This window comes from Carettochelys insculpta, chromosome 2 (genome assembly GCF_033958435.1).
Source record: "Carettochelys insculpta isolate YL-2023 chromosome 2, ASM3395843v1, whole genome shotgun sequence".
In the NCBI taxonomy this organism is placed as follows: Eukaryota; Metazoa; Chordata; order Testudines; family Carettochelyidae; genus Carettochelys; species Carettochelys insculpta.
The window spans coordinates 109,894,513-109,921,269 of record NC_134138.1 but is presented as its reverse complement, the minus strand read 5'-3'; the positions used below and the strand labels follow the sequence as shown (position 1 = coordinate 109,921,269).

The 26,757-nt window shown below is 41.2% G+C and overlaps 1 long non-coding RNA gene across 1 annotated transcript; it reads right to left on the bottom strand.

Annotated features, from left to right (window-relative positions):
• Window positions 1-6,843: 6,843 nt before the first annotated feature.
• LOC142008991 (uncharacterized) lies at window positions 6,844-25,704 on the bottom strand. Its single transcript, XR_012644299.1, has 3 exons — window positions 25,643-25,704; window positions 11,646-11,784; window positions 6,844-6,909 (listed from the first exon to the last, which is right to left on the bottom strand). It is a non-coding gene; the product is annotated as an uncharacterized LOC142008991 (long non-coding RNA).
• Between the last annotated feature and the right edge of the window lie 1,053 nt (window positions 25,705-26,757).

Genomic DNA, 26,757 nt, shown 5'->3' with positions numbered 1-26,757 from the left:
AAGAATTTCAGAACTAAGGTGTCAATCCAGCTAAGCACTTAAGTACATGGTTCACTTTAAACACGTGAGCAGTCCTCATTCTCATTTATTACCAAATAATATTCACCAAGATATGCCTGGAGTACCAAATACAGTATTATAGCTTCAAGTCCAGAAAAGCAAGTGGAAGGGAGACACTTCTGTTTTACAAGTACTCTGGGTCACCACAGTTGTTAGATAATATTTACCCTAATACAGCCTCAGTTGAATGAGATTTTATTTGTACAACAAGCAATAGGATTGCCAAAGTATAAAGAAGAGAGGGAACCCTCAGGTATCTGTCAAAGGAGGGCAAGTTCCACACACAGTAGTTCTGCATGGTCTATTCCAGGTTTGGTGATGGGGCCTGGCCTTTCAAAGGGACCCAGAGCTCCAGTCACCATCACTGCTGAAGCAACAGTGGCCGCAACCAGAGCTCTGGTCCCCTTTGAAAGGCTGCAGTAGTGCTGTGCGGCCGCTGCAGCACACGTAGCTCTGAGGAAATATGGGAGTCCCCCCACGACTGCCTTCCCAAGCCCTACCCCTTCTGCCTTTTTCCCCACCCCTTCCAGGAGTGGGAAGCCAAGTCCCCCCACCCACCTTGTCCTCAGGCCTGTGGCAGCTGTCAGCACCGCAGGTCTGTTTAGGTTTTACACACACACACCCCAATACCCATTTGTCATTACTCTCCATTTCTGATCAGGAGTGATCAAGTACAGGTGTAGAATCACTACCCCACAAACACAGGCCCCATATTTCTCTTTCCTTTCTTCCAGGGCCAGGCGCCATTTGTCATCATCACTTCTTGGAGAAATATCTTTCTTGCATTTCCTGGCAGTATACTGATATTGGAGCAGAAAACATCTCTTTATCATAATCTCCCCCCTAGCACATTGGTCTCATTGTCTCGGTATAGACTGAGGTTTGTACCTCCAATTACTTGCCAGTTTTATGGGCACTGGTTCTGCATATGGTGAGGGTCTGCTTTAGTTTTGCAGATTTCACAGTGGTCTGCACTGTAACAGTTCTGTCCAAGGATCTGTAGCACTAGCTTGTTGCTATTTTGGATTTACTCTTCGCATTGACTACAAATACAGGAAGGGGTTCTGACATATGTAGAATCACCAACTTGTTTTCCATCAAGGCTGGCACTCCAAGGCTTGTAACTAATTATGGTTCCCTTACACCTGTATTTGTCACATGCTGATTTAATCCTCAGAATTTCCAAAGGTGATCATGAAGCAGAGGTGTTTTTTTAGTATCAAAATATAGTGTCTAGTCTTCTCTTCAATTATTTGTCTAAGTTTCTGCTCTTTCTGGGGAACCTGTGATTTCCAGTCATCTGCAAAGTTCCAGAGTCTCCTCTGTAGGATACAAGTAACTTCCACTGAAGTTAAAAAGAGTCACTTTTGTATTCTGTGATGGGAGACTTGGTATACCAAAACAGCATGTTGTTATTTTTCCTGAAATTTTGAATAGTATTGGGTTTGTTTCAACTACTGTACTTCTATGCTGAGTATTAAGGAGATCTCTCTGTTTTCTGTCTACCTAAGGAGATCTGCTCTAGGGCTGCATGTGCTGAAGAGTTATTCCACTTCTACTACCTCTCTGTTCAGATTTTTCCTTCTCAATTAAGGAAGGGACCATTGACTTAAAAGGCCTTTGGATCAAACCATTGCATTTTGTAAAGTAACATAGGTGCCAGTTTTAAAGTAGAAGGTACATGATACATTGAAGGATCAACCTTACAGCAGGTATTCCTGCATGCTTGAATAATGCTCACGCAACGTAAAACCATTCACAGGCTCTGGGCTGCAGTATGTCAGCTCAGGGGATACAATGATTATACATGTCCAACTTTTGCTAGGCTCCCCAAAGTGCACAAGCAAGGGCACACCTTTCCAAAATTTGACACAGCAGACACACCTTCCGCCCACAGGTCTAAGCTGTCCAGGAGTTCCTGAAGGATGGTGAAGTTTCTGAACTGCACAATGACCAACAAATACCCAAGGGTTTGTAAGCTAACCTGGTAAGAAGGGCACTAACCTCTTCAGCAAATCCTTGTGCTTGGGTACCGTACTGAGGACCTTTTCCTACTGCTGGTTCACCTTGCAAGTTATTCGCTGACCGTGATAGGGTCTTCAGTGGTTTCTCCCTGTGGCCAAGACACAAAGTCAAAATAAACTCCTCCTGAGGTCATAAAGAGTCCAGTAAGTGGACAGACATTTTACCCTGGTTCTAACTCCCTTAAACTCACTTTATTCTGGCTCCCAACTAAGACCTGTCACCTTCTTGGGGGTTATGCCACTTTGCCTATGGCCAGTAGGAAAACCCAAGTACACCCATTACTCTGGGGTCTAACCTAGGGGACTCTAAACAGCAGCTGTGTACTGCCTGTCTGCTTCATTCTGACACTGCTGTTTCCTTGGGCTGCACCCTACCAGGCCTCTTTTATCCATCTTCTTTAGCTTCTTATTCTTTGGCTCAAAGAGGACCATCCTTCTTCACTCCTCTGCTCCTATCCAAACACTGAATAGCTAATACCCTGCAGGCCCTTTTATCTGTGCCTTTCAGGCTTGAATTGGTTTTTCTAAAGAGACCTAGAGGCCCTACCTCTTCTGCTCCTTTTCTGTCACTTCACTGCTTCCTGGGGCTTGATGTACAGATTGAATCTCTCTAGTTCATCACCCTATTGTCCAGCAACGTATGTAATCCAGCATGATTTGAATTAGCTGGATGACCACTCATCATGGTGTGACCAAGTTTCTTGTGCTCCCATAAAGTTTGTTTACAGCCACTAGGCCTGGATGTCAGTGTTCTGTGCTGTTATTTAGCTGTAATTTACCCCTAGATGTCTTCTAAGAGCCCAGTAAGCAATGCAAGTGTTGGTAATGCGTTAGACAATATTGACCTCCCATGGTCCAGCAAATTCTCTCATTTGTCACCAGTCAGGTACTGATGGTGCCAGAATCTCAAGTGTCAACCTATAGTAGGAATCCAGGGTCTCCTGTAGGGTGCCACAAAGGCCAGGTACACCCATCGTAGATCCTAATAAAGCAAACAACTGCAGGACAAAACCATCCATAGTGTACTTCATTGATGTCAATGTTTAGATGAGACAGACAACTGGATGTGTCAAATCTTTATCACCCTCAACCTCGAGAAGTCTAACTGAAAGATGCAGGGCAATATTTTCAGGAGCACCTCCTACACCTTTGTGTCTATGTTCTCCCTTCTTGAGAGGATGTGTTCAGCTCATACATAACATCTCTTTAAATCCTGCCATATTCATGGAAAGCCATTACATAAAGTTTTTTTTTCTTTTCAGATGTACATATTGCACCTGTACTTATCACATGACTGCTTCACAACAACTCTTGCCTCTTGGCCATGAAATTTGATTTTTGTAATTAACTCCTATCGAGACTTCTCAAATACTTGTGTTTCGTTTATCTCTTTACGAATTTGAGCAACACTGATTTTATTACCTCAGCTGTCCTCTTTATACGTAGTGCCTTTAAAGCAGAAGATTGATTTCAAGTTAGCTTTTTTGGTCTGTAAAGCCTTTAATGGTGTAAGCTCTGGCTACATTTGACATGTCCTTCAGCCTCATCCTGATGAATATCTTTGCTTACTAACTTTTAAGGATTCTATCATTACATATTAGCAAGTAGGCAATGAAGCAGTTAGTCTGTATGTTATATGTGTGTGGTAACGAATTTGCATATGTTCATATGGGAAGGTGGGTGTGTTCTTGTTTAGTTTGTACTGCATAAATTTTGCAGTTAATTTTTTTTTTCTGAAACCCTTTTGACTCCCAAAATAATATTGAAAAGTTTGGAATAAGTAGATAATGCATGCTGGAGATTGAAAAAAATAGCCTTTTATGTGATTATGTATCTTACATTTTATAAATCAGTGGCATGAACAAAGCAGGAATCAAAACAGAAATACCCATTTCATAAGTGTGAAGACAGTTAACCTTTAAACAGATGGATAATTCCAGACAGCAGAGTAAAATTAATAGAGCCTAAACTATAGGTCTCAAAGCTGCAGAATACATCTTTGGAGACCATGTTTTTGAGATCATCATAAATCAATTTTTTTCTTTTATCAGTCCCTTATGCATACATTGGCTACAAGGCCTGCTAGGTTATGAATATGTATGTCATGACACGGCAACTGATCCAATTCTACAATATCAAAGGTGTTATGATCTTGTTACTCACACTGTACCATCAGCTAGTTCACATTTCATATAAATAATCATAACACCAGTATTATTGCTAGACAGGGAAAAGGTAAGACTTGGAAATTTTCTACCTGGAGCATTATAGCAAATTCAAGTAGGATTTCTCTTGGGAAGGCCATTTCCATTCTTATTTTATTTGCAAATGTTTTATTCATTAAATCACTGTTAGAGACATTTTATTCTCCATGGCCAAAGTGTTTCAAGTTTGGAAAGAAGCAGCCGAAGTTAGCGACAAAATGTGAGGTAGGAAAAACCTGCAGGCATTTACTCCCTAGAGAAGAGATGGCTTAACTTTACAAAACTTGAAGCTGGGACAACCTGTGGAAAAGTACATATGAACATGTACATGCACAGACACAAATATGCTACAAAGATGTACACACAATTAGCCAGTAACAAAAACAATTCATCAACATTATTATTTTGAGCTGCCTTCAGAGGCACTATTGAAACTATGGTTACTAACTGGATACAATTATAAATATGTGATGTGATCAAAAAACAAACCCAGAATGTGGGATAGGCTGGAACTGAAGCTCAAAGAGTGATGTTACAGAGCTGCCAGCCTCAGATGAGCCAGTCCCTAGGAGACTTTCATTAGCAGTGGGGAAGACATTGGCTGTGGAGTAAACATGAAACTTGATCTCATGATCTCTTGCCTTGATACCACATGGACCACTGGTAATTATCAAGCTGCTTGACAAGCAAACAAGGGTTCTTATTTATAATATAACAATGTACACATTCGGCCAATTTGTCATTTTAATGCCCAAAGTAAATTTGGATTTCTCACAAAAACAGAAGCAATGAAATGGGGATGAGAGTTTCAAGTTAGAACCCAGTGGTGGGGGGAATATTTCCATGTAGCTCCTTACGTCTTTAGGTGTTCCTCTTACTGCAACACTGTTCACTTATTTTAGTTCCCACAAATACTGTTTTTAAGCCTCTGTCAATTAGACAGATGCAGAAGGTCACAAGGAACAGTAAGTTAGTAGGTGTACATGCCAAGTCCAATCCTGTGAGATTTACAGAAGTCATTGTGTTCATCTCATTCACACTATCGTGAATCGGGAGTTGCTTTTACACAGGGGCAACGCTGATGTAAAATTCCATTGCCTTCAGAGACTAAAAACAGGGTGAGAACTGGGGCGTTTCACCTGCAGTCAGAAAATTAAATGAAGGATCATTCCACAACAACAGCTGGGAAATTTTAAACATGGAAGTTTTCAGTATGAAAAGGTGCAATCTCAGTGAATCACAGACCGCCTGGACAGAGGCGATACATTACTAGAGGTGACTTGCTTACTTCACACAGAAAACAATAATTTGAACAGATGCATGTTAAATGGAATACACAATGCAAAGCTTCTAAGCTATACATGACCCACTTTGGCTGATATCTATTGCCTATGAGTGTTCAGCATCCTATTAGCATAAATGCTATTAAGTTTAGGTGCTGTATCTTCTTTATTATTTTTAGTAGATACATAATTATTGAAAGAGGTTGTTAACTTTTTACAGACTTTATTTAAAGTCTATCAGTTTTTGCTCTCTCATTTTCTTTAAGACTCACCCTAGAAAAGCGATTATGCTTTTGCCCTATTACACTATTTTAAAATTTGTGTAACTGCTTCATGGAGTAAGAAGAGACACATTGACTGTAAAGCACATACACTATGCACACACACGATAGCCCAGACTCATCACTGGCAAAATACAGAGAAATCTAGCGCTCCTACATGAGAACTCTTGGCATCCATTTTTAAGGCATGTTGTAACTTCTGAACTTCCACAAGATCATAAGAACAATAAAGAGCAGTGTCCCCTAACAAGAAATAGAAATGATTTCTATTGGAATGTATGTATTCGGTGTAATCAATTCAGACTTTTAGCTTTGTGATCATTTTCTAAACAAGAAGCAGTCATTGAGGTCTGCCATGAGAACATTGTAAAAAAGGAAGTCCTTGATGAAGCAGTAGATTATTCTGATAAGGGTCTAAACCAAACTTTTCATAGCATTTCAGCCTATTTTGATCCCATTGTTTTGTTTCAGAGCTTCTTAAAGAGACAGCCAGTAGAGGTGATGCTGTCCTTTGCAATCCAATAGATTAAATAAAGTCTCAACTAATTGGCTTTCAGTGTGTCACTGTTTTCTCAGTGAATGGGAATGCTTCAACCAGCTACATCTTGCACTTCTATCCAACTAATGATAATGTAGCAGGGGAAGTTTAACAGCAATTTTAGTCCAGATACAGCCAGAAAATTTCTTAAATACGGCTTGCCCCAAAAATACGTATCATAACTAGGCAGGCAGGGTACAGTTTGGAACAGATGCTGCATTTGATTTGCCATGATGTCCCTAAGACTATTTTTCCTGCTGTGTTTAGCAACTGAAATACCTCTATGTTTTCACTAAGCAGTCGCATGTTTACAAAAAAAAAAAGAAGGCCCTATGGGACTCTCATTTGATTTCGCTGCACAGTTTATAAATTAACAAGAAATGGAAAGGGTTCTGAATGGCAGAGACAAAGAGAAGATACATACTCACTGGGAATTAAGTACGGGTAAAAACAAAATGCTCTCTGAAGACAGAACAAGTCTTTGGCCAGGAAATGTTGATTCAGCAAAAGGCTTTCAAACTGAGAAATGAAGAGAGGTCATTATGTGGTCCTCAATAACACCACACTGCTACTGATGATGATCAAGGTTAAATTTTGTTGATGAAATCCAAATTAATTGATTGTACTTTTTCATTGCTGTTTGTTGTAATGACTTGGAGCTGTAGTGAGCTGAATCGTCAAAGTACTATATTCTCATTGGTTTTTCTAATACAGTGTTTTAACTGTTTTGTCAATGTTGAATGTTGATACAACAATATTGACTTGAATTATTAGAAATACCATTGTTTATGCAATGATTCTGCTCTTAAAAGGACACATATAGCATAGTGAGTATATAAACAACAAAACGAAAGGTATATGACATGAGAATCTTCAAGACAAAAAAAGTCATCATTATAATATCAACACAAAACAACCCTTTCAAATATATTTTGTATATAGCCATCACATGAAAAAAAACATTTTTTCAATGGACTTTGCAAAATATTCCAAATTTTGCAAGCGTATCTTCAGTCAGCTGAAAACTTTTAAAAGCTGTCAGTTTTCAAGAATCCAATAATTAACCCTTATATGTTGATTTTTTTCCATCCACGTTGCCACCACCATTTTGTAAAATTTGAAGCCATGCTGTATTTATGTAAGGAATAAATCCCTTCTCTTGGTATTCACCTGGACATCAAATACCAGCCATATTTCATCACTGAGGACCTGACTCAGGAAAGCATTCAGATATGTGCTTACAAACAAGCATGTCCAGATTCTGAATGATGGCTGCAACATACAGTAATCTTACATGACCTAGCAGTATGATTTTCTATATGGATAGGTTGCTATCTCCACCAATAAACAAGGAATCTTGATCATAGAGTGGAAGTTTTAGCAAGTCTATGGGACTACAGTGACCAACACTTTAAAATGTACATACCAATGCAATTAATAGCAGCTTCCTGGACCTGACACATCCCCATGTTGAGCCATTCCATCCATCCTCAGGCTCCACAGCAGCCACCCCAGCTGCCCTATGTATGGGATGGGGGGGATTACCTGGGGCAGAGTGCAGTGGTGGCAGCAGGAAGCTGTGGCAGAAACAGGGGGTTGCCTCTGCCTCTCCCCCACACACCGTACTCACCATGCAGGCAGCATGAGCAGCAGCCTGCCCCATTGGGAATTGACCTCCTCTCCTCACCAACTGTAAAGGAGCAGAGCTCAGCAGGCCAGGAGGGCGTGGTGGGGCAGGGCAGAGCAGGCTGCCACTCATGCTGGGTGCTGAGTGTGAGAGAGGGGCTGGAGGGAGACGACCCTCTGCTGCTGCTGCCACCACCACCACTGTACCCTGCCCTAGTTAATCCTCTCACCCAGTTGGTCAGGAAGAGGGTAAGGAGACAGGGTGTGGGTGAAGCTGGGGAGGGGTCAGGCATGAAGTGCAGGAAGGTTGCACTGTGGGGGGAGGGAGGGTTGCCCCAAGTCCCACCCCTCCCTCCGCATGGCCCTGTCCCTGTGTGATTATTTGACGGATGGCAAAATTTTCTTTTCCTCTGGCATTAATCTTCATAGATGTTCACGGACTTTAATCATCTAATCTGAGCTCCTGCACCTCACAAGCCACAGCAGTTTACCCGCTCTCTCCTGTAATAGCCTCAGAACCTCTGTCTGAGTTACCCAAATCCTTCAAGGTAGAGAGAATCCACAATTCACTCCAATTTAACCAGCTGGTGACCCATGTCCCATGCTGCCAAGGAAGGTAAAAAACACTCCAGGATTTAGGCCTATCTGACTTGTTCAGTAGATTAGGTGATAGGAATGTAAATATTTGGGACAAGCTAAAACTGAGAAATTCGCAGTGAATTATTTATTCAGATAACCGAGTCCCTTCCTTGCGCTTCATGAAGTATTCAGGGGAAAAATCCGATTTTTATAATAATTCTATTATTCAGAATTGTTTGAACACTTTATGCAAATGTGTGCATCTCAGGCTTGAGCATAAGCTTTTGCTATGGCTTTGTCTTTCCTCCCTGATTTAGAATGGATTGGAGGGGTCTTTGAGCATGCACACAGGGATATTCAAGAAATTCCCAACTTTCTTCTAATCTGCCCAGGACATGATCACAGTAATGTCTGGCTAAAAGGGAGCTCAAGAGGTCATCTAATCCCAACCCCTCACTTCAGAAGGACCAAGTGTGCCCGGACCCACTCTTGATAGGTGTTTGTCTAACATGTTTGTTTCAACCTCCAGTGATGGGGAGTCCACAGCCTTCCTTGGAACGCATTTGAAGACTGTTACTAGGTTCTCCCTTCAGTCATCTCTTCTCAAAACTAAGTACACACAGTTTATTTTTTTAACTTCTCCTCAGAGGTCAGGTTTTCTAAACTTATTATCATTGTTGTTGCTGTCCTCAGGATTCTTTCCAATCTGTCTGTATCTTTACTAAAAAGTGGCTCCTAGAACTGGACACAATACTCCAGCTGAGGGAGTAGTATGCTGACTGGGGGGAAAAATTAACTCCCAGTTCTTAGATACAACACACTAATTAACACACCTCACTCTGTTAGCCTTTTTTGCAACTGCATCACACCACTGACTCACTAATCAATTTGTGATTCACCATAGCCAACTATAACCCTTCGCAGTGGTACTACTACCTAGTCATTCATTCCAATTTGTGAACCTTTGTATATGATGTTTTAATTCCTAAGTGTAGTGTTTGGCACATGTCCTTATAGAATTTTATCTAGTTATTTCAGATTTTTCAATGCCAGTTTAATTCTAATCCTTTCCTCCAGTGTGCTAGCCACCTTCCAGGTCACTACGAGATAGGTCCCCCGAGAATGACAGTGAACCATTGATAACTAGTCATTGATTACAGCCTTTCAGCAAGTTTTGGCTTCACCTTACAGTAGTTTCATCTATTCTAGACCATACTGCCCTACTTTACTTATGAGAATGCTACATGTGACTATGTCAAAAACCTTCATAAAATCAAGATATATCAAGTCTGCAGCTTCCCTCCAACCAGAGTTGTCCCATCCATAGGATAGTTTGGGACCCCATGGGGCCAAGGGTGGTCTGAGAGATTAACGGGGGGCAGTGATGGCGCTGGTACTGGCACCGGGGATCAGGCCCATTCCTGTACTAACCAGCAGCAATGGAAGCCAAAGTAAGCAGAGCTATTTGGCCCTAGTGTGTATCCCTTCAGTCCATCCTCTCCCAGACAGGTCACTCTGCTTCACCTCATGCAGCAGCAAGAGGGGAAGCACCCCAGCCAGCCCAGCTCCCACAAGCAACCCAACTGGGAGCTGGGCTCTGGGGGAGCACAGTGTGCTGGGGCCAAGTTGCTCCATTTTCCACTGCTGTGGTGAGTGCACAGAAAGGTGTGACTCTGGCTGCCAAAGCCAGGCACCCTAATAAACCCACGAGTCACACCAGTCGGGGAGGTGTGTTTTTTGGGAGGGAAAGGAGAGGGAAGAGCTTGGGGGAAGGGCCAGGATGAATCAGGGGTGGGGAGGTTGTCCTGGGCCCTGCACTTCCCAAGGAATGGCCTGCCTCCACCACCCAAGCCCATAGGCCAGTGAATTTGCCTGGTTAGTCCTTGACAAATCTATGCTGGCTATTCCTTAGGACTTTATTATCTTCTGGGTGCTTGCAAATTGATTGTGTAATACTTATTCCAGGTACAGAAGTAGGCTAAATGCTCCACAATTCCCTAAGTTGTCTTTTTTTCCTCCTTTTCTCCGCAGTGTTTGTTCTTCTCCATTCCTTTCAGGCCTTACCCATCCTCCAGCAGTTCTCAGTGATGGGTCCAAGATCGTTTCAGCTAATTTTTAAGTACCCTCATGTACACTTCATGACAAGGGAGGGATAGCTTGGTGGTTTGAGCATTAGCCTGCTAAACCCAATTCTTTGCTCAACCCTTGAGGGGGCCATTTAGGGATCTGGGCAAGTACCTTTAAACAAAAGCAAATTAGGTTCTTTTGTGAGGGCAGGGGACTAGACTTGATGACCTCTGAAGGTCTCTTCCAGTTCTATGAGATAGGTATGTAAATTATATATATATATATATATATATATATTAGTTCCCCTGACTTGAAAATGTCCATATTCTCTACATATTCTTTAACCTATTATTGCCCTATTTTGACTTGCAAAATCCTTCCTACTTATTGTTAATACTACTTGTGTTAAGCATCTGGTCACTATTTATCTTGTTAATGAGGACTGACATAAATTGGCATCAAACACCTCAGCTTTTTTTTGATGCTGTGCCTTTATTAGATCTCCTTCCTCACTAAATAGTGAACTTACATTTTCCTTCACGTTTCTCTTGCTCATAATAAAATTACAGAACCTCTCCTCATTGCCTTTTATGTCCTTTGCCATTCTTGCTCCATGAGCAGACAGGATCAAGTTGCCAGAGAGAACCACAATGCACAAATAAAATAATCTCCCTCTTCCCCAAACCTAAGACCTATTTTTTCCTCCAGTTTGGTGCTTCTATCATGCTTTCCTCTTAGCTGGTGCCAGTGCTCACTGTTGTGGTCATTTTAAGTAACTGGCTAGGACATGACATGTTAAGTGAGAAATTGGGCTTCATGCTAAACAAAAAGAGGATGGAGATAGAACAAATCAATGAGTTTCTCAAACTGTGTGCTTATTTGTAAAATCTTATTTGTAAAGTACCCCCAAGGTCCTCTACACACTGTTCCCCTCAAAGTCACTAATATTGCAGCTGAAAAGCCAGAGATGAACTGGGACTTACCTCAGCATATAGTCAACGCACTGCACGACAGGCTCAAGACATTTGCATACATGTTGCATTGAGGGGAAGTAGATCTCACTGTACCTTGCTCAAGCTGATACTCAGAACATCGTTGCCACACTGAAATAAATCCAAGGATCTAAATAGAGGAGCCTTCTATTAAAATGGTGCCTTGACAAAGTAATTGTAAAAGCCTTTATTGAAGCATGGAGGGGAAAGTCCACCTGAAATACAGTTAAAACTCAGCTGCAACCAGCTTCAAGCCTTCAAACAACATATAAGATATGAATTGATTTCTATTCTTAGAAGCATCTTAAAACTTTGAAGTTCAATATTGACTTCCATTTTGATTTGGTGGAGAAAAGAGACTGGCATTTTATTGGCAACAGCACATATCAGCCCATGCATTGTCACAGGAGGAGGACCACATGAAAAACCATACGTCAACTGTGATGTAAGAGAAGCCCATCTAGAAGTCTGGAAAGTTTCCGAGAGAGTAAGGTGCAAAGGAAATCTTTAAGAAACCAATACGGGCAACTAAAAAGAAAGAAAGGTTATAATCGAAATCCATTTTAACCTTATCCATCATATTTGCTATTGCTTGTGCTATATAATGAGTATTTACATAATAAATATCTCTATGCATTTGCTTTTAATGTGCTACATAATGCAAATGTAGGAAACTCTACAGTAGCTGAGTTCTTTTTGTCCTTCAGAAAATGGTCCTACTACTAAACATATTTTCTAATTAAAGCTATCTGCTGGTAATGATAAGGTCACAATAAGGATGGAAGTACCACCCGTATGACATAATACAAGCTGGTTGAAGGACATATTCATGGCTTCCACTTCTCAGCAAAATGAAATTTCTGGCATGTTCTCGAGTTTAAACTTCAAAGTCTTCTGGATCACATTTAAAATATTCCTTAATAAAATCACAATATTTGTCCCTTCCATGTGTTATCAAAGCTGCCAGTGAGGTGGTTTTCTGTTTTCTTAGTGTTGTTTTTTATTTTGGTTTTCCTACTGCAAGTTCATGTCTTGTGAATAAATGTATTCAGCGTTTTAAGATCATCTGAGTCACAAAACACATGGAAAAATTATTCAGTGCTTAAACCATGAAGGGACTTCCAGCTACTCATAAAAATGCATCTTTATTTTTCATAGTTTCTGTCATACAAACTCTTCCCTTATACTCCCTACCTTTCATATAATTACAGACTGAAACAACACACTAAAATGTTGGAATTAAATAACGAGGGGGGAGATTGCCCTCTTACTTAGCAGAAGACTGCATGGGAGAACAGCTCTGGAGAATTTCCTCTTGACATTGAGCCTTCAGGTTTACCTCCCTGTTAAGGTTTCCTGGAAACCCTCCACATTTTATTGTGATCGGAAAGACCAGGGGCATCCGTGCAGAAGCCAGTTGCTCCATTTGAGGTTCTGCATATCTCTCAGCTTATGAAAGGCTGTTTCCCACTCTCCATAGCTATCACTAGAGACCCTCCTTAAAAGGGAAGCCACTCCAGCAACCAACTTCAAGTTGCATTATCTTTTCTTGGCATATTCCTAGGTCAAAGGTGTCAAGGGGACTGATGTGTTTTCCTCTGATAAATAAATACCTACATTTCATTTACAATGCACAGAACTGTCCCATACAAAGGGCTCATCTGCATTAGCCCCCTCCTTCAAAGGGGGCATGCTAATCGGCTAGATTGGGGAATAGCTATGAGGCTCTGTGCTGCATAAGCAGCAACTTATTAGCACAATTCCCACCATGTGAACATCAAAGTTGCTCACTTCGAAGTGGTGGTACCTGCGCAACTTCAAAATTACCTTACTACCTTACTCTCACTAGTGGTGCGTCAGCACTAGGAACTAACTCAACGTTAACTTTGAAGTTAGGCACTACGTCAAAGTAACCAGCAAAGAGTCGACACACATTTTCCCTTACTTTGAAGTTAACTTCAAAGGGAGCCCAACTTCGCAGTCCTTACTCCATTCATGGGAAAGGAGTAGTGCCCTACTTCAAAGTAGGGCATGTAGATGCTCTACTTCAAAGTTGGTTACTTCAAAGTTGTACTTCCAATTAACCAACTTCGAAGTTATTTTTGTACTGTAGACACAGCCAAGCTGTTCTTGAGTTGCCCTACTTTCACACAGATCTGATAGCCAACTTCTCTCAACTGGCATCACTTTCCTCTTTTCCCTCAAATTTTCCTTTTCTCCTTTATCTTCAGAAGAACACCTCCTCTCAGATTGATGTGAGAACTAGAGATGACAGTGGACCACCATTTTACTTATAGCTTTTATCTGCCTGTGAAGACAATATGCCATTTAAGGATGACAAAGTTCTTGGCTGGTTGAGGTAAACAATATAGCTTTCCCTCTTGACTGCTAGAGTAGGGGCATGCAAAGTGGGCCCCCGAGGGGGCATGAAATTTCATAAGGGAGGCACAGCACAATCAGCTGCTGGGTTTCAGGCTCATCCATCACATTAATGTTGAAATATGTTGCAATTTTGACATATGTGTATTCACATTTATATACCGACGAATTAAGTTTTTACATTCTACATACTTATTTTCTTACACATGCCAAAAAGGTTTCTTTTTCATATGAACATAACCAAAATTTCCATCAGTTTGGATTACATTAGACAGGTTGTAGGGAACTGCTAACTGCAGGGACAAAAAGTGGTCCCCGACGTAAAAAGTTTGTTCATCCCTGTCCTAGAGTACAGAGCATTGCTATAGTCATCATTCACTCCTCATTCCTCTTTGGCCTTCTCAAAAGCACTCACTGTTGGAACAAAGCCTGGACACAGAGTATGAAGCAAACAGGACGGTTTATTACACACAGCTGGTGGGGTGTCACCTTGCATGTTAGGCTCAGTGATCACCATCAGACAATAGGTTACAATTGATTATATAGATTATTGATGGGCAGGAGGAAACTACAGCATGGGTGTCACCCACGCCTGGATAGGTCCTAGCAGCAAGACGAAATGAGCACAATATGCCACTAATCTAAAAAGGTTACAGAGTATCCCCACCCATAGCTTATAGAACATCTTATCTCTAGCACCGGTGGTTTTCCCTAACAAGTTATTAAAACAAAACCGATAGACAATAACATATTTATGTTGGATAGGATGGATGATGTATCTACATGGGTAATGATGGTGCCTCCACACTAATACATCCAGAGGTGTGTATCTAGAGGATTGAAGCAAAGACATTAACAGCATAAAGCGATAACATACTTGTTTTGAGTACAAGTACAAGTCTGGGATGGTGGAGGAGAAAGCACCAAAACTCAGTTCTCATATACAGGGCCTCTTTGGAATGTGGTTGCTGAGGCAACAGTCCTCCCTTCAGACTCCAAGGTGTTGCCCAAGCAGGGACAACCTTCCCTGGGTCTTGTGAGTGAGATGAGGGAGGGGGGCCCAATGAGGTATCTTTCCACTCATGCTAACTGGGTTTCTGTACTATAGGATTATAGGCCTGTTCCAGACTTTAGGAATCAAATAAGGGGTCTTTAGCACAAACCATTGCCTGCTGCAGGAATTTTCACCCTACGCTCACAAAACTCTCAAATTATTGCCTCCTCTCCATCCCAGTTCTAGTCTCCCACCACCATTCAATACCTGACCCCTTCCAAGTGCTGTCTCTCCTGCTCCTCTACTCAGACAACTCTCCCTGCCCAGCTAGTTACCTCATCAAATGGGCCTGGCTGACCTGCTTCCCAGCTATTAATTCCCTAACAATAAGACCACACATTGGCAGTTGGGAGGTGTGTTGTATGGAGAACACATGTCAGGAATTTGGGGAAAGGGAGCCACTTATTGAGAAATGGAAAACCAGCTTTTCCCATTTAAAAAGGTTGGTCCTCTGCTATGCAAGCAGAAAAAAAAGGCACAGGGTCTGGAGATGATGTCTGGGAGACATCTAGGTCTAGGAGACAAAGTTAACCGGGAGCTATGCCAGTTACTGATGATTTACAGGTCCACCCTGCCCTCTGGATGGCAAAGAGTGGAATGGTGAAGCAGGACAGGTAAGAGAAAATGCTAAGCTGATGAGGTAGGGCATTAACACTGGGCCTTCCAGTGTATAGTATAGCTCTGTGCTATCACATACAGAACACTGGATCCATGCTTCAGACAGCTGAGAACATATTGTTTGTCTGAAATGCATAGCTCTCAAATGCATGAAAAGAAGAAAAACTTGCAACAGCTATAAAAATTAAGAGCATTTGTAATGGATGCTGTAAAGCAGACAGCAATATTAAATAGGGATCCACTTTCATGAAGCTATGGATAGACTTAATCAGGTGGCAGAAATTAGGCAGAATGGGATTCCTCGGACTCCACTTTTCATATTTGGTTCAACTCAAATGTTAAAAGCAAAAACATCCAGCTCATAAAAAGGGTTACCAGGCTGACAGAGCCAGACTGATATCCTCCTGCTAACTGAACATATATGTTGACTACATTTATTAAGGGTGGATGAGCTGAATAATACAGGAATAATTTGTCAAACAACAGAAATAAAGTGGAACCCCAGACTTGTGCACACTACATTGACCAACTAACCACACACTTCATTTGGACCTGGAAATACACAATCAGGCAGCAGCAGAGAGATAAGAAAGAAAGCAAGAAAGACAAATACAGTAAAGTATTGTGTTAAATGTAACTACTAAAAATAAAGTGAAAGCAATATTTTCCTTTGCATAATAAAGTTTCAAAGCTGAATTAAGTCAGTGCTCAGTTGTAAATTTTGAAAGAACAACCACAAAGTTTGGTTCAGAGTCATGAACACTTCAGAGTTACAAACAACCTCCATTCCCAAGGTGTTTGTAACTCAAAGGTTGTACTGTATTGTTCATATTTAACATTAAACATTTCTGCTCTTCAAATATTTGCCTGTTGATTCATACACATATAAACTAGCCTATTCCTGCTGCCATTTCCCTCACTTCCCTACCAACATTTGCTTTTGTTAGCAGTCCTTACAGAAGCATATAGGAAGCCAATGTGGTACCCTCCTTCCATATTAGCAGGAATGGGTAAGAAGATGGAGGTTGTTCACTAGGATTACCCCTGTCAGGCTGCCATTATTTATGTACCTGCGCTTCTGCAGGTATGGGTGCATATGGGTCCTGTTGTCCTTGAATCACCATCCCTGGCCAATGGGAGCTGAGCAAAGTGATGCCCAGTCTGTACAACTTCCTACAGCTCCCATTGGCTCCAAACAGCAATCTGAAGCCAACAGGAGCTGCAGAAAACCATAACATAGGAGACACAGCTGAATATAGTGCCGGTGGCCCAACCTGGAATAACTGTGGCAAACCACGTCTGGCCTGAGAGCTGGCTATTGCCCACCACTGTTCTAGGTATAGGATAGATTACCAGGACTTAAATTTCCCCCATGCTAAAGATTTTTCTTGTAGTTCACATCAAACCCTATGTCATCCAGGTTTCCAGAAGAGCCAGTCTTATATATAGGACTTATTTCTTGTTGGAAATGTTTTCCTTTTTTCTCCAAACAACAATTTAAAAATTTTGCTTCATTTTTGGTGAAGAAAAAAATTTACCCTCCCTTGATTGTTCCACTTTTTTTCAGAAGGAAAAAGTGACAAAATTGTTTCCCTTCTGCTTACCCTTATTTCTCTGCTCTCTTCCCCCCATCTATTTTAGTAGAAAGATGAGACAAAAAGCGATAAAAGTGAGAGAAAATGAGATTTTTCCTATCAATACCAAATATGTTGAAATTTTCTGAAAACTGTGCAAGATATTTTCATTTCAGTGTTTCATTAAAAAACAAAATTTAGAGAAAACTCAAATGTTTCATGATGGTGTTTTTGACAACATTTTTGTCAGTTGAAAAGGGTCAAAATCTTCTCTTCTTTTCCATGTGTTCCCTTGATCCATTTCACTGCCTGGCCACTTATTTACCTGTTGCCGATTGACCTATTCTTCTATCATTTGCAGTGACGACAAGAAAATATCCGTTCCGTTCTTAATCTCCTGGCACCTTCTGTCTGACTGGTCAACTGTTCAGCAATGCTGGGACAGGAAAAGTCTCTGATCGTGTTATTGCAACCTTTCACTGACAGCAGACTGAAAGCTGATACTGTGACCGGATTGCACTGTGCAGGAGCTCCAGCAATATCTCTTTCTGGTGGCTTTTTAAATTTACTTTTGATTGTCATTCCACACGTTATTTGTTTCTTGAATTCTGAACCTGGGTATAGCAGTGTTCTACAAATACAATGATTTACAAATAAAATGTGTTCTACAGATAAAATGATCAATGGTTAGCCAGGGTGGACTAGATTACTTAATAAGTCTCCCATCTCTAATATCTATGATACGATGATAAGTACACCTGGGCTGCCGGAAACCATTCACAAAAGCAATCAGATAATGAGGAACATTATTCTCAGAAGGTCCCTCCTGTATTTGAACAGAAGAAGCAAATTAGAAACTCAGGTTGTGTGGTGGCTTGGAAAATTGTGCACACGGTGACTAAGACTCTTATCGGAGACAGCACTGAAATAACATTTTCTGCTAAACAGCTACAAAATTATTAATAATGCATTAAAATTTGCAAAAGCGTAAAGGCAGAGAGATCTGATCTGCGTACTTCCAGAATTTGAAATGGAAAAGCAGAAGTGCTTGTAAAACACCAGACATGGATGTGGCTCCTACTTAGAGTCTCTCGTAGCATTGCACAACAACAACAACAACAATACAGGTTTGTTAGTGCTGCTAGTGCCGTTACCTGAGAACACTGGCAAGGGCAAAACAGAATCAAAAAATGCTATTGTTAAAATTTCTATATGTTCCTTCCCCTTATGAGAGCAAATGATATCTTGTTATCATCACATCACCAGAATAGTCAGAAAGCAGACAGTTCTACTATGTAAATGGCACTAGGCTTTAGAGATCTGGAGAGATCCTAACCAGATCCTGAGCTGATATAAATTAAGGAACTGTGACATGAGGATCTGTCTCCATGTCTTTGAATGTAGTTTCAGTCACAATTATGAGCTACTTGCATGGTGAAACACCAGGATGCTGTATTGCAATGATGGCTCTGTACATCTGTATAACTGTGTCAAAGCATTACACTATAGCCCAAGAAAAATCCTACAACAGATTGGGACATATTGTGATCCTCTCTTCAATTACAATACTTATATTTTATGCATATTTCTCTGCAACTCCATTCAACCCAGTATCTTCTTTGTCTGGGCAATTTCAACGAAGTACTTCTACATAAGCATGCACGTAACTTGAAGTACATGAGTAGTTCCAGTAAAGTCAATGGGATAGCTCAAATGCTTAAATTTAGGCATGTATTTAAATACCTTGCTAGACATGTGATAAATATTATTGTTACATGTAGCTGGGCTTCACTATTCCTTGCTTTAGAGAGAGAAGGAACTCTTCCTCAGTCATTATAATATGCCTTAAAAAGCATACTGCTGTGCCCTGCTCTATTAATAATCATACAGGTACAAGAGATGGTTGAAAATGGTTCTGCTAGTGGTTCTCTCTCTTGTTTTCATGGTGATATTATTTGAAAAGCTTGCACAGTTTTCCAAAGATCTTTGTTGCTGCCATAATATTTCCAGCCATGAGATGACACCGTACTATGACTAACCTGCCCCACGACTGAATCCTGAACCATTTCCCTTGACTAAGACAAAACCCTAGAGCCTCACAAAGTACACTATTGAAGAGAGTGTTTCCCATGTACAATCTAGCTCTATAGCATACAGAAAGGAGAGTTGGTCAGTATAAATCTTTATTTTGTGTTTCAGAAGGTGTGCAATAGAAAACCCATTCTAACAATAAATGCTAGTCACCTGAGGTCTACAGCTTGTTTTGTAGCTAAGAAAAAAAAAGCCCTCTGTTCAACCTTCACCAACTGAGTTATATTTTCTGCCATTATTAATGCATTGCAAGGCTTTTTTTCATATCAGTTTGAAATGATACGTCTGGGAAATCCTGGTACAACGGCAGTCAATGCTTTGTTTCTCTGTGTAGCCCTTTGCAATTACTAGAATGTGCAAATATAATTTAGCTCAGGTAAAATTCAATCAGTCACCCCCAAGCACAAAGAAATCTCCATCTCCCAGAAAAAAAAAATAAAAACAGAGAGTGTTTCCCTGCAAAAGGCGCAAGGGAGCTGTAAGAGTTTCTAAAACAAATTTATTAGAATATTTAAATTCAAGTTGTGCTGGGAAATTTAGCTGGATAGGTGAAAGGGTGGTATGCTGAAATCAAGGAATAGCAAGAAGATAGCCTTCAAGGCTTCTGAGCTCCCTCAGTGCTGGTCCCGTTTTCACGAAAAGGATTGCAGGTAAAAAAAAAAAATGCATTCCTGGGGATTGAAAAAGGCAGATCCCAATGATGCCAATGGGAGTTGTACATTGTCAGTGGGAGAAGTGGACTATGTCTGCAGTAGTCCAGAAGATAGACCTGCTCAGGGTCAATATTCCAGGGTTTGATTTTGTGCATCTGGCAAGAGCATGCAGAATTGACTTCTCAGGGTCACAGTGGACTCCTGTACTCCATGAGAGATGCAAAGAGTAAGGGAGGTCAATGGAAGAAACTCCCCTGTTGACCTTTCTCAGCTGGGACAGCCAAGTAAGCTGAGCGCAGATCATGTCAGTTCTAGCTACATTATTGCTGTAGCTAGAAATGCACCTCTGCAGTCGACTTACGTTGCCTAGTGTAGGCATAGCCTTAGTAGTAAATGCCGAGGTGACAACTCTTCAGCAAAAAAATGTGTGTTGAGACATAAAGGTGAAAACAAAATTTGTTTAAGATCCTCCAACCATTAACCATTAACAGTCTATTAATAATTGAAAATGATGTGTTTACTTCTGTACTGCTCTGAGCATCCTGATGTCATTTGCACAACAGAGAGCGGTTTGCACCACTGAGTAATGAGTGCAATATATGGCAAACACAGACCACCAGTCTCTTGAGATGGGGGCTGCTGTCCCACATCAGGGCTCCTTGGCAATGCAGGATGCTGCCCCATGGTGAGGCACTGGAGATGGAGGCTCCGCAGCATTTCAATGAGAGGGAGTGGAATGTGGGGGCTTCACAAGCTTCTGGGGAAAGGGGGTGCCAAAAATAAGGGCTGTGCAGCCTCCTGGTGGCAGGTGAGGAGCTGCCCTGCAGCAGGGATCCCTGGCAGCAGGGGCTGCCATGCTGGGGAACAAGGTAGCTGCGCCTCAGAGGAGCTTCCCCACAGCAGGAGCTGCTGCCCAAAGGCATCGGATGCCAAGGAATGAGGCAGCCACCCTATGGTGGAGCTTGCTGTAGAAGGGGCTGCTGCTGTGGTGTGCTGCGGAATGGGGCAGCTGCCCCATGGAAGAGCTCCTCTGTAGCAGAAGCTGCCATCCCATCACTCCAATGGGAAATTGGAAGCCATAGTCCTGAAAATGCATGTGTCCACCCAATGAGAACAAGAAGCCAGGCACACATATATTGATTCAACACAGCTCCCAGGTAGCAGCCAATGAATTTTACACTTGTCTTCCTCTTTACAAACCTATTGGAGGACTGGAGTTTATGGTAGCCTGTCTTCCCTCAAGGGAATTCTTCCCTGGCGTAGCTACCCCTTTGGGCCCAGTGAGCTACAAACTGCAGGTGTCTAGGCCCATAGAGGTAACTGTGACCCAGTCATTCTGTACAAATCTCTGCTACCCCAAACTGTCGAATTTCATGCAGCTAGAGAAGTAGCTCCAGTAGTTCTGCTGTGGAATCTGTGATTCTGCTGCTGGGGTAGGAGCTGGAAGCCAGATCCTGCTAACACAACAAAGGGCCTTGTGTGGTGTTTGCAGTGTTTTGGGAACTGCTGAGTCTGTGTTATTGGATGAGGGAATCAGATAAAGGGTAGTGTTTAAAGGTGTACACTTATTATGAAGTTATATAATAAAGAGGCAGTTATATCTTTAAGAACAGGCAACTTACACTGTATCTATACATTGTTATTTGTAGTCTTCCAGTAATCACAACACCCTAATGTTTAGTTGTTTTCAAGCAACAAAAAACCCTGATCCACCTTCTTCAGACACATTCAATGAGAGTTTTGCCATCAGCTTCAAAGGGATCAGGATCAGCCCTCTGACACACTACTGAGCAATAAGAGCGATAATAGGAATTACATTTGGTAAAACTCGGGTTGGCTGTGGTTATTGTACTGTGCAGCCTGCCACAGATTGCTCTGTGCTGGAAACCTACACCAAGGATTAATCAGTGAATAAGACAATTAAATGACTTTGCTGTTATGTGGAAATTGACTGCTACTATCAGGGGGGAAAGAGACAACTGCCAGATCAGCAACAGTAGAATTTATTTTGGGACTATCTGAAGCTCAGGAGAGGGATGGTACTTCATGACTACATTTTTGAGTGTCTGCAGGAGTCCCCCAGTTACTTCTGCGTGCCAGCAAAGCACTGCCACTTCATCTGCAATGCTACAGCGTTCAGCATGGAAGGGCCAGGAGATCTTCACAGTTTAATACAGTGCAGTTTAATACTCTGCACTATATTATGCTCCAAACACACCCATCTTTTCCTTCAAAAAAGTGCAATTAAAAACAGTTACCAACAAAATAGCTGAAAATGTCGGCCATTCTTACTGTTTTGGTAAGAGCTCATGCTCTTCAACTCTGCAGAAAGAAAAGCAGAGCACCTAGGGAGGTGGTGTCTCAAAAAAAAGGTTTGGCGGAGGTGTTGCTCAACCTTCTCCTGACACATTATTAATTTTTGAAACTATTCATTAGCACTTTCATCTAAAACTCAGCTTTCAGTCATGTCAAAATGGCCATCACTATTTAAACCAGTAAAATAATAATAATTTAACAAGTCTAGCCTGCAACTTTAATAAAATCCAAGCTTTCTTCAATAAATAAATAAATAAAGAGCAAATAACTCCTGCCTACTTACTATTTGCCCACAAAGATTGTCTTTGGAAAGGAAGTTCAGACAAAGAGATCTTCCCTACCCTTACATGCAGGCCTAAGAAGAGCAGTACCACCAGCAGATGGATTAGCCCTCTGTGGTTGGCATTACCCGGTGTCTGCATTTTGCTGAGTTACTATGCACCTGTCTTGGTGCAAAGAAGGCCCCTATGGCTTCACCTCCATGGCAGCTGGGAGCAAACCTCCAGCCCAGGTAAAGCAGAATTTTATCGGTCATGCTAAAAACAAACAAACAAATAAACAAATAGTGCAGACGTCACAGCTCAGGTTCTCAAGCCAAGGCAGTCAGATCAGCTTGGGAGCCTGAGCCTCAACATTTAAACTGTTTTTTCATTATATGCTTGCTCGACCCAAGCTAGTGCAAATCTACGAGGCTTGGTCCCAGCTGCAATTTAGAATGAGTAACGAGATCCAGAGTCTCTGAATTTCTCTTTTTTTTTTTCTTTTTTAGCCTCCACTGAGGCAGGATTCCATCCAGGAACAAGGAGTTCCAATAAAAACTGGGATGGCACTGGTGGCATCAAAATACATCTGCTTGTCTTCCAAGAGCAAGCCGAGACCATGGATTGAAAAAATGGTAGAGCTGCTACTCAGGCATCTGACAGCAGAGAAACCTGAGCTAATTGCCCTGGAAACCAGGTGATTTAAAAGGGCCCATTGGCCCTAGGCTGCTCCAGCTTCAGTAGCAGCAGTGGTTGGGAATCCCAGGCCTTTTAAAATCACCTAGGTTGGCCTCTGGGTTCCTTGAGAGGTGTGGATTGGAACCAGCAGTGGAAGCCCTGTCTGTACTGGAAGGTTGCACCCAACCATGCAGCCAGCATCTTGCTGGCCGCTAACCAGTGAACGCGCAGCACTGCCCAAATGTCAAGCGCATCGCATCTGTGCAAGTGTAGCTTGCGTGTCCATTGACTGTTCAGTCCTGGGGCCGAGAATTGCTGGTCAGTAGGCGTGGCTGCTACCTCTTTTATAGAAGCATCACTATATTTGCTGCCTGGCTTCTACTGAGCATGCTCATGCAGACTGAGCATGTGCTGTTACAACGGCTGAAGCCATTGCCTCCCTGCAGGAAAGAGTGATTTCTACCCATTCCCACTCTTCTAATCTCCTCTGACTCTCCTACCTCACTGGCTTCTTCACTCCTCCAGACTTTGCCTTGTTCTTAAACCCTCTCCACAGCTCTTCACATTTAGTAATAGCTCTTATCACCGTATTGTCCCCTTTCTAGGTGTTCCCTCCCTTCCTCTCTTCAAGTCACTCAGGCACATCCTACCTTCAGTCCTTCATTTTGATCATAACGTACAACCAAAGCTATGAAATAACATTCATGTTCTAACAGCTCCTTTTGAGCTGACGTGATGGCAATTTATAAAAAGACATAGTAAAAGTCTCTACGAAATTTCTGTTGGGGGTGGCTGGGAGAACTGTAGCATACACGCAGGTGCCAAATTAATTAAATGCTTAAGTTATTTTCATGTTCGTTTTAAAGCAGTCATACTAGTCACTGGTGCCCTAAAGCAATATGTAGAAAACAAAAATAGATTTGTCTTTAAAAGAATGAATAAATGTACTTGCAACTAACTTTTTGTGGGGATTGCAATGGGAGCTTCCCCCTAATGCACACTTCTTGACTTAGTAAGGAGCCCAGATGATTTTCTTTAATTTTTAGGAAAGCTGTATTGCTCTTGGCAGAGCCTGAGATGTCATACCCCAAATTTAAACTGCAGTGTTTCATGTAAAATTTTAAAACTCCTGGGAACAAGGGAAGTTATCAGAGAAACCCTGCTGCAAGATAAGACACAACATTGTTAACAGGCACCATGTTAATATATTTGCTTTTCTACAACTCTCAAAATTTTGTGACCACAAAAACAACCCACACATATACGCCGGAGTGTGACTAAGAGAAGACAGCTCTCAGCATGTTAGTTTCAATTTGCTCAAGAGACAAACAAGATATCACAACTGAAACTGCCTGCAGTGCACTGATGTGAGCAGTAACATAGTTTTTGTCAGTGACTCTGTGCAGCTACCAAACCCAGCTTCTTCTTTTCATGGCTTAAGGTCTGTAAAGCCTGCTACCTAAAAGCCAATCAAATAAAGCACTGAGTCACTCAGTTGCCACCTAGAGACAGATAGGAAACGCAGTCACTGCATGAATAGTTGATGCAAACATTTTGTTCACAGTTAATTCAGTATGAATAACACAGTCATATGGTTATATTTATATGCAGATACAGTGAACTCTACAGTGCATAAAACTGATGTTAAATGCATAAAATCTGCTCTTTTAAGTGTCGAAATACAGTCATAGCCCTGAATGCTGATGTTAAATCTGAAATATACTCCATGTATAACAGGTACTACAGCTATACATTAACAGCTTTCCACTGCAACTATTACTCTGCTGTAATTGGGTAGACACTCTGCAGTTAGGGATTTCTTCAGAGACCCACTTTTCAATTAAACTTTAATTATCAAGCAAAAGGGTTTATACAGAATGAAAGTATATACTAACTTCATTGCTGCAGAATGTTACATTTGTTTGTTTATTATTCTGGAGAAAGAGAGAAAGGAAGAAAGATTCCAAAAATCCATTCCATTTAGGTAGAGCCTAATTCCAGCAGACAGGGTTTGAAAATGCATTCTTTGGATTTTTCCACAGAATATATCCTGGGGTTCCAGGATTCACTATGGAAGACATGAATTCCTTCCTGAGAAAGACATACTAGAACAAAAGCCACTGGAATACAAGAATTGTGTTAGGCACAGTGAAAGTCCCTATTCTAGTAGGAAAGCTCAAATCTATATATAATTTATAGGGCATGATTTCAGGATCTCCCAATTGTTTTAAACACACTTTTTCTGATAAAATGAACCATATGGAGTAAGCAGATACTAAGAACAGGAGTCAAATTTGAAACAAAATTATACTCTCTCAAACTCCTCCCTACAAACCAAGCATCACTCATTTCAGATGCTACTCACAGTTAATGCTGCTGGAACTTTATCTGTCTATTTCTCAGGTTGTACAGGACTGTATATGCCAGCCTTCTCTTTCATGGAGGTCAGACACCTCCAAAGGTTCAAATCTGTCTCTGTGGTTCAGGTGCCTGCTTCCAGGCACAGTGGTATGGATTAGTTGTCTATTCTTGTTGCTAAATGGTTAACCCTGCTGGATTCTGGAATCTAGAAAACAAAGAGAATGAAATGACTTCATTTATGAGAACATTTGTTTTGAATCCAAACCATTTCCTCTCATGTATTAATATGAATTACCAGGAGTTTGCCTGAGAATTTATACAGATAGTATTTTTCCTAAGGAAAAAAAAAAAGAAGTCTGAACAGGAATCATCAGTTTTCAATTAAGATGAATTACTCCAAGTTTTCTTTTCAATATATGCATGTTCATTGTTTATGACTGTAGAGTTCAATATGTTCAGCATAGCTGGTGATAAGCTGTGTGCCTCTCCTGCACTTTTTGCTTTAGTTCTTTGAGAGACATTCTGATAATGCTGCAAAATAAAAGAATAAAAACAATATTATTGACAATTGCTAACGTGTGAGGGATTTAAGCATAAACTAAAAGTTAAATTTTGCCAAGGTGTGTACTAGAATCCAATCCCCACTATTTACCTAATTTTAAAAGGTAAGATTGAGTGGCATGAATAATCAGCCTGCCATTAAAGCTGCAGCTTGTGTGTGTGTGTGTGTGTGTGTGTGTGTGTGTGTGTGTGTGTGTGTGTGTGTGTGTGTGTGTGTGTGTGTGTGTGTGTGTGTGTGAGAGAGAGAGAGAGAGAGAGAGAGAGAGAGAGAGAGAGAGAGAAATATCTCCTTGAAGTTTGTTCCTTTTTCATACGGTGCATGTTATATGTTGCACAGACAGCAGTTACAGAATTTGCTATTATATATTAGTTTGATAACATTGTAAAGGGTTTTGCATTGAAATACAGAGATAGGGAATTATAGTTCCAATGCCTACATTCAGTAAACCGTGCATGCATTAAATCCATTTTTTGCCTCAGATATTTCTTACGTTCTGTAGACATTGTGTGTGCTGTATGGGAAGAAAAATGGAAAAATTATGTGGACAAATACTAGCA